Source organism: Lathamus discolor, chromosome 6, assembly GCF_037157495.1.
Source record: "Lathamus discolor isolate bLatDis1 chromosome 6, bLatDis1.hap1, whole genome shotgun sequence".
NCBI lineage: Eukaryota > Metazoa > Chordata > Aves > Psittaciformes > Psittacidae > Lathamus > Lathamus discolor.
In genome coordinates, this window is record NC_088889.1 from 3,439,213 (window position 1) to 3,453,144 (window position 13,932).

A 13,932-nucleotide genomic window follows, 5' to 3' on the forward strand; every position below is an offset into this window, starting at 1 on the left:
GCCTCCTTCATTGCCCTTTTATCCCTCATCTGCTGCAGGTGTGATGCTGATGGACAGCCCTTGGGATAACTGGGAAGGCAGCTGGGGCCCAGTCTTACCTCTAGTGCTGTGCTGCAAGCAGGAAAAGCATTCCCAGGGCAGGGAAGCCCTAAGCCAAGGATTATATGAGGATGCTGGCACCACACTCCTCTGGCTGCCCATCCATCCATCCCTGTCAATGCCATGCCTTCCTCCTCCTCAACCTGGCACCCTGATATTAGCTTCTCGCCTTTCATCTTGCTCCAGTCTCCCTGGAGAATGGGTGCTTCCGCCTTTCCCTCCCACTCAGGGCTTCCCAAATCCCCTCCTTGTCAGGGCAGAGCCCGATTTGCACATCCCGGCCCCGTGTAGGTGCAATGCAGAGACAGAGGGAATTAATGAGGGAGCTCATTTGGCTGCTCGCATCAGTGACCTAGATATGCCAGTGTGCTCGGCTCCCCTACCCTGGCACCTCTGTAATCCAGGGGGAAAAGTGGGATATCTTCAGCGGGAAAGGAAAGGAGCAGCCCCTCTCCATCCTGGGCTGGACCTGCAGCATCCGCCATCCCTATCCCTGCTTGCCATGGGGCTGCTCCTGCTCCCTGTGGTACTCTCTGCCATCCCCGATCCCACAGCAGCCCATGGGAAGGGGTATCCAGGCTCTGCTCCTGCCCACATCCATTTTTCCCTCTGGGAAAGGATGCCAGGGGACATGGAATAGTTTGGGATGGAAGGGACCTTCAAAGGCAGTCTGCTCCAACCCCCTGTACACCTTCCATTATATCAGGTTGCCCAGAACCAAATCCAGCCTATAGGGTAGCCTATAGGCTATCCTAAATAGGGGTTGGGACTGCTGGAAACCACCTTATCCCACTACCCAGTCCAGTTTGGGAAGGGGACAGGATCATTGGGGACCAGCTTAACATCCCTGTGGGGAACAGGGGTTTGGGGCAACAAGGAGCAAAGAAAGGGGTGGTTGGGGTGGAATATTCCAGCACGGCCAACGTCATCTCCTTGTCTTTGGCTGCTGCTTTTCCAAGCCCATTTCCCTTGGGATAACACAGCTAATTTAGCCGCAGGTCGCTGTCCCTGGGTCAGCACGGAGGAAGGATGCAAATGGGACAGCTTGCTATAAAAAGCAGCTCGCAGCTGCCTCCTTTTTGCAGCCAGGTATTGATTTTTCCTTGTGTTCTCTATAACTGGAGGGTACAGAGTAAGGGGGAGCAGCTCTGCCCGTGCGGGAACCGGCCACCAAATCCCATGGGAGCTGGCGGCAGAGCCGGGTGTGAGCCCATCCTCTTTGTGTCAGCTGGGAAGGGGGAAGAGCAAAGTCCCAGCACCCAAAATGACTCCAAGTCCTATCAGTTCCCCTCTGCATGCTGCCAGGCCCTGCTCTCTCCATGGGGGATTGGCAGAGGGGGATTCCTGCAGCTGATGCTGGCAATGTGATATTTAAGTGCATGGAGAGGCAGCAACCTGCTGGGATGGGGACACGAAGTCCATACAGGCAGGGAAAGGGGCACAGAGCTCTGGAATTCATAGAATCCCAGCCTGGTTTGGGTTGGAAGGGAGCTTAAAGCTCCTCCACTTCCAACCCCAACACCTTCCACTGGAGCAGCTTGCTCCAAGCCCCTGTGTCCAACCTGGCCTTGAGCACTGCCAGGGATGGGGCAGCCACAGCTTCTCTGGGCACCCTGTGCCAGCGCCTCAGCACCCTCCCAGGGAAGAGCTTCTGCCTAAGAGCTCATCTCAGTCTTCCCTCTGGCAGGTTCAGGCTGCTCCCCTTGGCCTGTCCCTACAGGCCCTTGTCCTAAGCCCTTCTCCAGGTTTCCTGCAGCCCCTTTAGGCACTGGAGCTGCTCTCAGGTCTCCCCTTCAGGAGCCTTCTCTTGTCCAGGCTGCCCCAGCCCAGCTCTCTCAGCCTGGCTCCAGAGCAGAGCTGCTCCAGCCCTCACAGCATCTCCACAGCCTCCTGTGGCCTCACTCCAACTGCTCCAGGTCCCTCTAGTTCTGCTGCCCCAGAGATGGATGCAGGATGCAGGGGGATTCTCCCCAAAGCACTGCCCTGCAGATCCTGGTTGTTCCCATTCCTCTTTTCTCCCTCTTATTTAAATACCTTTGCCAGCAAGGGGAAAAGCAGAAACTGCTGCTGGCAGCAGAAGTGATTTTCCACCTGCAGCATCCCCACGCTCATACCCAGCCTGAAATCCTGTTTCATGGATTAACTTAATGCTTCCTGGGAGCCAGCAGAAAACCTGCACTGGACCCACACTAGTGGGGTGCCCATGGGAAGCAAGCCAGGGCACTCATCCCATTCCAGCATCCCCAGGGACATCCCTGCCCCATCCCCGCATCCCCATCACCCGCCTTTGCCCGGGATGTGGCTGTGACCCCATGGGATGGGAGGGATGCACCGGGCTGTGCCCCACGTCCCGGCTCGCTCCTCGGCCTGCGGCCGTGCCCCGGGGCTCTCCCGCCGGCTCTGCCGGTGCCCGGTAATTCTCCGCGGGAGCCACGAGGAGGAGCTTTCAGACCGCACCGACACCCGGTGCGTCCCGGGGCTCCCGCTGTGCACAGGGCTCCTGCTGCGCCCGGAGCATCCCTGTGCTCGCAGGGACCCCGGTGCTCCCACTGCATCCCTGTGCTCTCAGAGCATCCTTGTGCTCTCAGAGCATCCTTGTGCTTGCAGGGACTCCGATGCTCCCACTGCATCCCAGTGCTCCCAGTTCATCCCTGTGCTCTCAGAGCATCCCTGTGCTCACAGGGATCCCGATGCTCCCAGGGCATCCCTGTGCTCTCGGAGCATCCCTCTGCTCGCAGAGATCTCAGTGCTCCCACTGCATCCCTGTGCTCTCAGAGCACCCCTGTGCTCGCAGGGACCCCGATGCTCCCACTGCATCCCAGTGCTCCCAGTGCACCCCTGTGCTCTCAGAGCATCCCTGTGCTCACAGGGATCCCGATGCTCCCAGGGCATCCCTGTGCTCTCAGAGTATCCCTGTGCTCACAGGGATCCCGATGCTCCCAGTGCTCTTGGTGCTTCCTCTGTTCCCAGTGCATCCCGGTGCTCCAAGAGTATCCCTGTGCTCCCTCTGTGTCAGGGCTCCCAGAGCTTACAGAGCATCCCGGTTCTCCTGTTGCTTCCAGTGCATCCTAGGTTTCCTCTGGTGTTCCACATGTGCCCATCACATCCTAGTGCTTCTGGTGCATCCCACTGAATCCCAGTGCTCCCTCGGTTCCCAGGGCTCCCAATGCTCCCAGAGCATCACAGTGCTCCCAGCGATCCCGATGCTCCCTGCACATCCCAGTGCACCCCAGTGCTCCCAGGGATCCCAATGCTCCTTGCACATCCCAGTGCACCCCAGTGCTCCTCATGCTCCCTCTGTTCCCAAGGCTCCCAGTGCTCCTGGCACATCCCTGTGCTCCCAGGGGTCCCAATGCCCTCAGTACACCATAGGATTCCTCCTGGTGTTCCTCGTGCTCCCATCACATCCCAGTGCTCCCAGTTCACCTCAGCCCTTCACACTGGTCCCCAGGGCTGTACCCAGAGATGCTGGAACAGGGTCCAGGCTGCAGCAACCCAGGGCTGCCAGGAGCCGAGCTCTGTCCTCGTGTCCCACATGTCCCCCCTTGCAACCCCGCAGGAAAGGCTGGATCCAGGCTGGATCCAGGCTGGATCCAGGTTGGGGCTTTCCCAAAGTCCCTGGGAGCTGCTCAGGCTCCTGCATCCCTCCTGCACAGTGGGACAGTGGTGAGACATGGGACATCACTGCTGAGAGGGCATGAGGGATGCAGGAGCAGGATCCACACTCACATCCTGCTCCGCCATCTGTGTCCTCCCTGGGTGCTGGGAATTGAAGTCCAATATTGTTCCACTGGGAAAGGGCTGTGTGGAGGTTTGGAAGTTCAATGCTGGATGAGCTTTTCCCTACTATTGGAATTACAGCAGCTTCCCACCCTCTTTGCTGCAGTTTTTCCCAGTAAGGAGGCCAGAGGAGCTCGGAACACCGCATCCCAGGGCTCAATGACTTCCTGCATCCCTATGGATGGGGGGGATGTCCTCCCCACGGCACCCCACGCATAGGGATTCACCCTTCCGTGTGGAATACGACGGCAGCTCCCACATGGGGGTGTCTGATTCCTGCCTGGAAACCCCTTGGAAACCTTTCCAAATGTGGCTCCTGGTGCTGGGGGTGGCAGGATTTGCGTCACTGGGTGACACTCAGCTGTGGAGCGGGATTCCAGCAGGGAAGCAGTGGCTGAGTCAGAAGTTCCCCATCCAAGGGGTGGGAGACACCCGGGAGACTCCCCCCCCCCCTCCCCGGCCATGCATCCCATCCCGATACATGTGGGAGACACCCCCCCTCCATGCGTCCCGGTGTGTGTGGAGAGGAGGAGGATGGAAGGAAGAAGAAGAGGAGCCCTCCCCTGCCCAGGGCTGGAGAGATCCCAGGATCCCAGGAGGGATGAGGTGTTCCCCCCTCCACTTCCCAGTGGGAATAGCCCATCCCAGGGGTGTTTATGCTGCCATAAGGGAGCAGGGGCAGCACCCTGAAACATTGGTGATGGATGGAGGCACCCTGCTTGGATGCTGCCTGAGGGGCATTTTAGCCACCCCATCCCGTATCATCCCCATCCCATCCTTTCCTATCCCATACCATCCCCATTCCTTCCCATCCCACCCCACTCCATCCCATTCAACTCTTCCCATCTGACCCCGCTTTCCATCCCAATCCTTCCCATCACATCCCACCTATTCCATCCCAATCTTTCCTTCCCTTCTTATCCTTTCCCTGCTCAACCCATATCATCCTCATCCTCATTCCATCCCTTCCCTTCATATCTCATATCGTCATCCTCATCCCTTCCCTTCTCTTCCCATTCCATATCATCCTCATCCCTTATCTTCCCATCCCATTTTATCCTCATCCTCGTCCCTTGCCTTCCTATCCTATATCATCCTCATCTTCATCCCTTCCTACTCTTCCCATCCCTTATCATCCTCATCCTCATGCTCATCCCTTCCCTTCCCAGGACCCCCCCAGCTCCTTCCCAGCACTCAGAGAGGAGCCAGGAAGAGCAGCAGATGCTGCTCAAACACTGCAAATCCCTGTTCAGACAATCGAATGCTCCCAAGCATCCCGGCGGAGGCAGCACGTGCTCATCCTCTTTGGGAATTGCGGCACCTGTGCCATGGAACAGATCCTGAACCATCCAAGTGGGAATAACAGGCCTGATCAACCATGAAGGGCCAGGAGGTGCCAGGAGCGGGTTCATCCTCCCATTGCTCCCTGCTTCACTGGGAATTGCTTCCCTGTGCTGGAGCTCACTGGTTGCCCATCTGGTGCTCTCCACACCGGCTAAGCCCTGGGGTAAGGGAGCACACGGTGTATTCCAAAGGGATCCAGTGCTGGCCATCTGCTGCCAGCCTCGGGGACCACGGAGGCAGGAGGGGATGGTGCCAGGCAGCGGTGAGTGCTGCTGGAACCTGCAGGATGCTGGAGGCATGCAGGGTGTTAACAGCCACAGCATCTGCCAGAGCAGGCATGGATGCTGGCACGGCACTGGAGCTGCTGTGAGCATTCCATACCCACACCCTCATATTCCTGGGATGGCTTTGGATGAGGGCCGAACACCAGGAACTGGTGCACAACGGAACCAGCCTGTGTTAAGGACGCCCCTCCAGCATCCCACGTACAGGACACAAATCCTCCCCCTCCACAAAATCAGGTGCCAGAGGATGGTGTCAGGGAGGAATCAGATGGGATCAGAGATGCTCTCCTGCTCTCTGCTGCTGTAACCCATAGGGAGATGATGGGGGGAAGCCTCTGTCTCCTGCTAAGTTGGGGAACAGCTAAGGATGGAGAGCAGTGGTCCAGGGATGCAGGGAGCTGGAGACCTTAGGGGGATGTGGGACACTGGTACAGCAACCTGGGGTCTGACACAGGCAGGACAGAGTCATCCCAAGCCAGCTCTGCAAGGCTGATGGATGCTCTGGGCCTCAGAGGGATGAGTGAGGCTCAAGGTGCTGCAAAGGCTCCCATGGGTCTCTGGGTATGGAACCACCAGCTCCTTGCCTGGACACTGTTCCAGTGGCCCCATGGCCAGTGGCACAGCTGGGACAAGAAGTTTCTGCTTCCCCGCATTGCCCTGAGCATGGCCGTTGCCTTTAATAGCTGATAAAGATCCCACTCTGGGCTGCTGGCATCCCCATGGCCTCTGGATCCTGCTGGCTGATGCCTGTGGTGGCATCTTCAGCTGCCTGGGAAGGAGTCAGGTCTTAATCATAGAATCAGAATCCCAGCCTGGTTTGGGATGAAGGGAGCTTAAAGCTCATCCAATTCCAAGCCCAGCACTGGAGCAGCTTGCTCCAAGCCCCTGTGTCCAACCTGGCCTTGAGCACTGCCAGGGATGGGGCAGCCACAGCTTCTCTGGGCACCCTGTGCCAGCGCCTCAGCACCCTCACAGGGAAGAGCTTCTGCCTCAGAGCTCATCTCAGTCTCCCCTCTGGCAGGTTCAAGCCATTCCCCTTGGCCTGTCCCTACAGGCCCTTGTCCCAAGCCCCTCTCCAGGTTCCCTGCAGCCCCTTTAGGCACTGGAGCTGCTCTGAGGTCTCCCCAGAGCGCAGCTGAGGGGCAGGATCCCCTCCCTGAGCTGCTGCTCATGCTCTGGGGGTGCAGCCCAGCCCATGGCGGGGGGTCTGGTCTGCAAGTGCACCCTGATGGGTCATGGAGAGCTTCTCATCCAGCAGCCCCTCACCAGCCTTCTCCTTGGGGCTGCTTTCACATCCACAGCAGCCCCTTCCCCTTACTGTGAGCACTGTGGCCCTGCAGTGAGCCGGCGGGGAGGTGCAGAGCTGCTCCTGCATCTCCATCACTGACTACACTGAAGGAGGCTGATGGAGGGGTTTGGCACAACCTGTCCTCAATAACCCCATCTTGCTCCCGGGCTATTAAAACCCTTCCTCCTAAAAGCCTGCATTAGTGAGCACGCTCCTGCGCTGCTCCCTGCCAGGATGGGATGGACAAATTCAGCTCCCACCTTTGCTCTTCCCGCAGCTGGGACCACCCCTTCCCCATTCCCTGCTCCTCCCTGGCACTTGTTTCCTGGATCCATCCTGGGGGTTTTCCTGCTGGATCTGCGCCAGCCCTCACGGGGATACGAACCCTCCTGGACTTTGCTCCGACGCCTGCAGTGGAGCAGAGATGTTTGGATTAGAGGCGGATGTGGCAGCGCTCAGCCATGCATCACCACCCTGCCCCGCACCATCACCTTTCCACCCTCCTCCACATCATTTCCCACACGCTTCCCCCACTGCATCCCTGAGTCCTTATGAGCTTTTCTTTTGGGATCTGCCCACCCCATCCCGCCCCTGTGGCTCTGGTCTTTTCAGAGCACTCTTCTCCAGTCTGCTTCTGCCCCACTACTGCTGCATTGCGGGGAGGTTTCTTTAATGCCAGGGCCAAACAAGGGTTCATGGGTGCTGCTGGAGCATCTCATGGGGCTTTGGAGGGAGATCTCACCCCAAAGCTTGGCCTGGACAAGAGAAGGCTCCTGAAGGGGAGACCTGAGAGCAGCTCCAGTGCCTAAAGGGGCTGCAGGGAACCTGGAGAGGGGCTTGGGACAAGGGCCTGTAGGGACAGGCCAAGGGGAATGGCTTGAACCTGCCCGAGGGGAGACTGAGCTGAGCTCTTAGGCAGAAGCTCTTCCCTGGGAGGGTGCTGAGGCGCTGGCACAGGGTGCCCAGAGAAGCTGTGGCTGCCCCATCCCTGGCAGTGCTCAAGGCCAGGTTGGACACAGGGGCTTGGAGCAAGCTGCTCCAGTGGAAGGGGTCCCTGCCCGTGGCAGGGGTTGGAGCTGGATGAGCTTTAAGCTCCCTTCCAACCCAAACCATTCCATGACTCCATGAGGGGGAGGCAGCAAGTCCATAGTGGCTGCACAGGGATGCCCATATGTGCGATAGAGCGAGGGGTCTGCTGCCAGTCCAGGTACTGAGTGTAACAGCAGTTTCTCCCTCTGTCCCCTTGTATATCCCTCCTGACCTACAGGCACATCTTTCCTTTTCCATCTCTATCCAACTTTTCCATCACAGACGCCATTCCCACATGACCTCGCTCCTGCCCTCGCATCCCTGCCATCCCACAGCATCCCCAGCCCTCCCCATGGCTCCCATCCATCAGCAGCTGCAGTCTCAGGCCTGATTTATCCCTAATTGTACAGTTACTCGGCAGAACCTCGCTGCAACGTCCTTTAGGAACCCCTGATGAGACTAATAGCATGACTAATAGAGGTCACTGCTCGCGATGGAGCCGGGTACCGCAAATGATCCAAGCATCAGGACACGGAGAGCTTTTGTTTCGGATGCAGGGCGAGCTCTCAGGCCCACGTCGGCATCTCAGGAGCACTTTAGGAAGGGCAGTGGTTGCAGAGCAGCCCCAGCCAGCCTGCCCAAGGGCAGCATCTTCTTCCAGCACTGCCTTTCCCAGGCATCGACCGCCAACGCCTTCCAGCACTCATGAAATAAAGATGACCCGAGGCCAGTGCTGAAGGGCTCTGAAAGCAACGGGAGGGAGGATGGGGCTTCAGCAGGCTTTGAATGGGGGATAGAGGGAAGAGCAGGGCCTGATGCGCCTGCAAACTGGTCCCAGTGTCTGTACCCTGTAAGCTTCTCCCCTGGAAGTGCCTGGCAAAGCAGAGCAGGGCCCCTGTGGCCACCCCTGTGGTGCTGCGCTGCCACCATTCCCAGCTGCTTGGGGACAGCATCCCAGACACTGGGAGCACATCCCGATCCCAAACCCTTTGCAGGGGTCCCAGCAAGTCAGCACCCAAAGGCACAGTGCCCATCCCTGGGGAGTCGGGGCATGACCACGATGCCCAGCACTGCCGGGCAATGGGGACCTGCTGAGTCAGGGCAGCGGGGCTGGAGCAGGCGCTTCTTCATCGATCGAAACCTGATTCCAAAGGCAGGGATGAGGAGATGAAAACTCTCCTCAGGGAATGGCTGCTGATGGCCGCCGCATTGCTCCTTGTGCCCCAGGCCCTGCGTGGATGCTGGCATCGTTGCTCCTTGTGTCCTAGGACCCCGGTGGATGCTGGCATCAGGCAGGATCTCACGGCAGCCTGGATACAGGGATAAGAGGTGATGGGTGACCACATGTCCTTCACTTCAGGCTGAGTGCTCCAGCACTTGTCTATCCCTTTATTTAATGACATATCAAATGAGAGGAGACACAGGGTACAGGGAGGAAGGGAAATGGTCCATCTATAGAGAAGGACCCTGGCACAACCCCACTTTTGGCTCTGTGCTGCCAGAAAGGACAAACATCAACCTAAGGTGGCTGCTCTGAACCAGCCACCTCCTCTACATGGTGTTGGAGGGCAGGACTCTGCCCAAACCCCACTGCAGCACCTCCTGGAGCATCACTGCCTCTGTAGGCTCTCCCTGCATCCCATGGCTCAGGGTGGATGGGGAGGAACCAGCCCCTGGTGCAGCCTCAGCACCCATCTCACCTGCAGAGCAGCTGCTCCCGGTGCCACGGGCAAAGTCCGAGCTGTGACCTTCAGCCTCCATCTGCTGCCTTTCCCTGCCTTACCCTGGGCTTTAATCCATCCTGGTGATGCCGATGGGCTGAGAACCCTCCTGCCTGCGCCAGCAGCAGCCAGGGTGGCCATCGCCGTGGTGTCAAGCACCATTCCAGCTCCCTACATCACCACACTGGGGTTCTGGAGTAGCCCCACATAACCAGATACCCCAGCATGCGGCATGGGAAAACCTCATGTTTCAATCCCACCTGAGCCCCTCTGTCTTGGTTTTGGATACCCCAGCTAGCACCAGGAAGGCAGTGATCCATGGGGAAAGGAGAGCTTAGCCAGGAGAATTCCTCGCCAGAATTGCTCCCAAAGGAACAAGAAGTGTTGGATGCCTGGAAAAAACGAGGTATTAAACACCTTGAATGGGACCATGTGGGAGCAAAGAGTGGGAATGGGGTGGCAGGAGGAAAGGGGGAGATGTGACATCCCCCAAGCAGCACATGAAGCCCCCTCACCAAGAAGGGAGCTGGCACCAAGGGACGCTCAGGATAAGTGCAGGAGGGAGATCAGCAGGGATTCAGGAGCCAAAGGGGCTTCAGGGAAGGGCATTGGGGATAGTCTGGGGTGGGGAACTGGAGGGGGGCTCAGGGTCTGTGAGGCTGCAGGGAATGGTACCATGGACCCCCTGGCTTGGCTCCAGCCATGCCACCACCTCCCTGCAGTCCTGATCCAGCTCTGGGGCAGCAGCACAAGAGGGACCTGGAGCTGTTGGAGCAAGGCCAGAGGAGGCCATGGGGATGCTGCGAGGGCTGGAGCAGCTCTGCTCTGGAGCCAGGCTGAGAGAGCTGGGCTGGGGCAGCCTGGACAAGAGAAGGCTCCTGAAGGGGAGACCTGAGAGCAGCTCCAGTGCCTAAAGGGGCTGCAGGGAACCTGGAGAGGGGCTTGGGACAAGGGCCTGTAGGGACAGGCCAAGGGGAATGGCTTGAACCTGCCCGAGGGGAGACTGAGGTGAGCTCTTAGGCAGAAGCTCTTCCCTGTGAGGGTGCTGAGGCGCTGGCACAGGGTGCCCAGAGAAGCTGTGGCTGCCCCATCCCTGGCAGTGCTCAAGGCCAGGTTGGACACAGGGGCTTGGAGCAAGCTGCTCCAGTGGAAGGGGTTGGGGTTGGAGCTGGGTGAGCTTTAAGCTCCCTTCCAACCCAAACCAGGCTGGGAGTCTGAAATCCCCCTCCGAGCCCCAAGCAAACAGCACTGAGCAGCTGCTCTATGGCAGCAGCACAAAGGATGCTCTCCCTGTAATTAAAACGCACACCAAGGGATTCACTCACCACCGAGCCCATTATCCCCATGTAGCCTCCCACTATGGCTTGTCACCGAGGGGACACTGGCCCTGGAACAGGATAAGCAGGTCTGCTGTGGTCCCTATGGATGGGTTTCCGGCTGTCTTCCCTGTGGAGCCACAGCCCGTGTTCAAGGGGCTTGAACAGACTCTCAAGCTTGTCAATCAGCACCATTTACACACTGCAAGAACTCACCAAAGGGATGAGCATCCTCTTGGATCAACCCCGTCACTTGCGCGAGCTCAGCCCCTGCTCCCGCTTCCACCCCATCCAGAGGACCAGGATGAGCAGAGAGAAGGAAGAAGGAGCAATGGCAGAGCCCCTTTGCTGCTGCTGCTTCATTAACATCTTTATTAGCTGGAACAAGTGCTGGGTCACAGCCTGCTCGTGTTCGAGCTGTGAAGGAGTTTGCTTTCTAACCCCCTGTAATTACTGCTGTTAGGCTCTGGGAAAAGTCATCATTGGAGATGAAATTTCCCCAGGCTTGGCCTCAGCCCCGACATTAATTTGTATAAAAGGCTCGTGTGAGGAGGGAAGAAAAGCTTCCCCGCTTTGGTGGGAGGGGAGAATGAGAAATGCCCATTTTCTCCCCATCCACAGAAGCAAAGAGGAAAGAAAGGAGCGTAATGACTGCTTTCGGAGCAGCGGGGAAGCCAAAGCGCCCGCGAACTGAACACTGCAATTTGGCAGCAGAACCTGCCCTTGCCCAGGAGCCCCGTGTTGAACCTCTACAGAGAGCAACGTGGGTTGAGGTGGTGGGGCTCTGGCCATGGGGGAGATGTGGCTCAGAACCAAGGAGCTCCCTGTGCTGCAGGAAGGATGCTCCAGGTCGGAGCTGTGGTTTCCCCAGTGAGGTTGGGAGCCAATGTTGGGAGATGGAGCCAAGCCCTGAGCCAAGCCTTGGGGACACCCATGGTGCCCATGGTGCTGCTCCGGTACAGCCCAGCACCATGCTGGAGACATGGGAGCATCCCCCTGCCTTGTGGTCAGGATGGAGGGGGTCACTCTGGGCTGTGCTTGGGGTGCCCAGCGCTTTGGGGTACCCAGAGGGTTGGGGTGGTAGATGCTGCAGTTACCCAGGGGTTCAGGATACCCAGGGGTTTGGGATCCAAGGACTCCAGTTACCCAGGCGGTTGGGATAGTAGGGGCTGAGGTTGCCCAGAGCTTCAGGATGGCAAGGATCCAGTTGCCCAGGGCTTTGGGATACCCAGACGGTTGGGGTGGTAGGTGCTGCAGTACCCAGCGGTTCAGGATACACAGCAGTTTGGGATGGCAAGGGCTGAGGTTGTCCATGGGGTTGGAACGGCGGGGACCCAGTTGCCCAGGGATTTGGGATACCCAGAGGACTGGAATAAGCAGGAGATGAGGTTGTCCAGGGCGTTGGGATGGCAAGGAGCTGGGCTGCCCAGAGGTTTTAAGGGTAGAGGTTTGGGGGTGCAAAGATTTGCAGGGTCAGGTGTGGGGAGAACAATAGGACAGGACTGGGGCCAGCTCCTATCTCCACCATAGGGAGACAGGGAGCGATGGGTGACAGCAGGGCGAGTGTGAGTTGGGTCTCACCTCCCGCACACCCACCCCACCAACCCCTGCTGGGCTGGGGCCGACTCCCTCCCTCCACAAGGACCTGGCAAGGCCGGGAAGAGCATCCCTGGGTGCCGATGCCAAGGCAGGAGCCCGTCTGGTGTCAGAGGCTCACGTGTGGCACCCGTTGAGGCACCGGAGCCGGCTCTGCCGTGAGTCAGCAGCGATTCACACCCACTTGGCCCCCGGTGGAAGCGAGCGGCTGTGTGGGAGCGGGAGGTTACGGTGCTGCTGCTGCCGGGATGCCTGAGCGTGCGGGGACCGGGAGCTTGGAGCTCGCTGAAGAGTGTGTGGGAAGCAAGCGGAGAGAAGCGGAGTGAAAGCAAGGGTTTGTGCCAAGGGTTTAATGAGAAGGTTGCCACCAAAGGCGAGGTGGGGGGGAAAGAACAGGGAAAATCAAAGTAAAGCTCTGCCAGCCCTGGAGAAGAGAAGGGCAGAGGGATGCTGCCTCCTTCCCAGCCCATCCGCAGCCTCCCGGTGCTGGGAGCAGGCTGGTGGCTGGTCCCACTCCCTGGAAGAGCTTCTCCCGGGTGGATGTGCAGAAGTTTGCCTGGCACATGGCTCCCCAGCGAGCCACATCGGCTGCCAGCACCCGCTTTCCTGGCACCAGCCCCAAGATGGGTTGTGGCTGGCCCAGCTCCGAGGGGCTGGGAGAAGTCCCCGGTCCCCCGTGGTGGGTGACGTGCCAGAACAGGCTATGAGGAGCCTGCAGAGTGAGTCAGGCGCACGAGACTGGGTCCCTTATCACCCACGCGGCCTCGCTGCAACAGGCAGCAGCCAGTGCTGGCACCCCACTGACAAGGGAGCCAATGGTGCCCGGTCACACTCCCCTCCAGCTCAGCCCCATGCCTCAAACCAGTCCCTGATGATTCAGGTTTGCCTCTGCAGGCTTTAAACATCATTATAAGGAGATATTCCCTGCTTAGTTCCCTGCTCAAAACACAGCCTGGGGGCATAGAAAGTCGAGGTTTAGTCCCAAGAGCCACCATGGAGGTGGTTTTCTGGCTCTTCCCAGCCCAGTATTGCTCCAGAGAGCTTCCACCTGATCCCTTCCATCCTGCAAGGCCATTCTGGGTTCTGCTCCTTGAGATTCGCACAAGACCTGGACCACCCGTGCAAGTGTCCCAGCCCCATTGCCCTGTGTTGGGGTGGGTCTCTAACTCCCTCACCCCAGCAGAAGGGGTAAAGCGGGTGCAGCCCCCAGTCCTCACCCACCAGCATCCTCCCCTGCCCCGCTGCATCCCTCCAGGGGCACCTCCTGTACCAGGTCTCGGGGTCTCCCTTGCACCCGGGAAGCCCCAGGCCAGCAGGGCTGGAAGTGGAGGTGCACACCCCTGAGCAGCTCTCCCGTTCGTTTGCCTCTCTAACAGCAAACGTTAAACAAGCAACAAACGCCCGGGCACAAATCGCCTTTGCGTGCTGGGAGGGGGAGATAACGGGAGCCAGCGCACGGCTCGCACCCGCTCCAG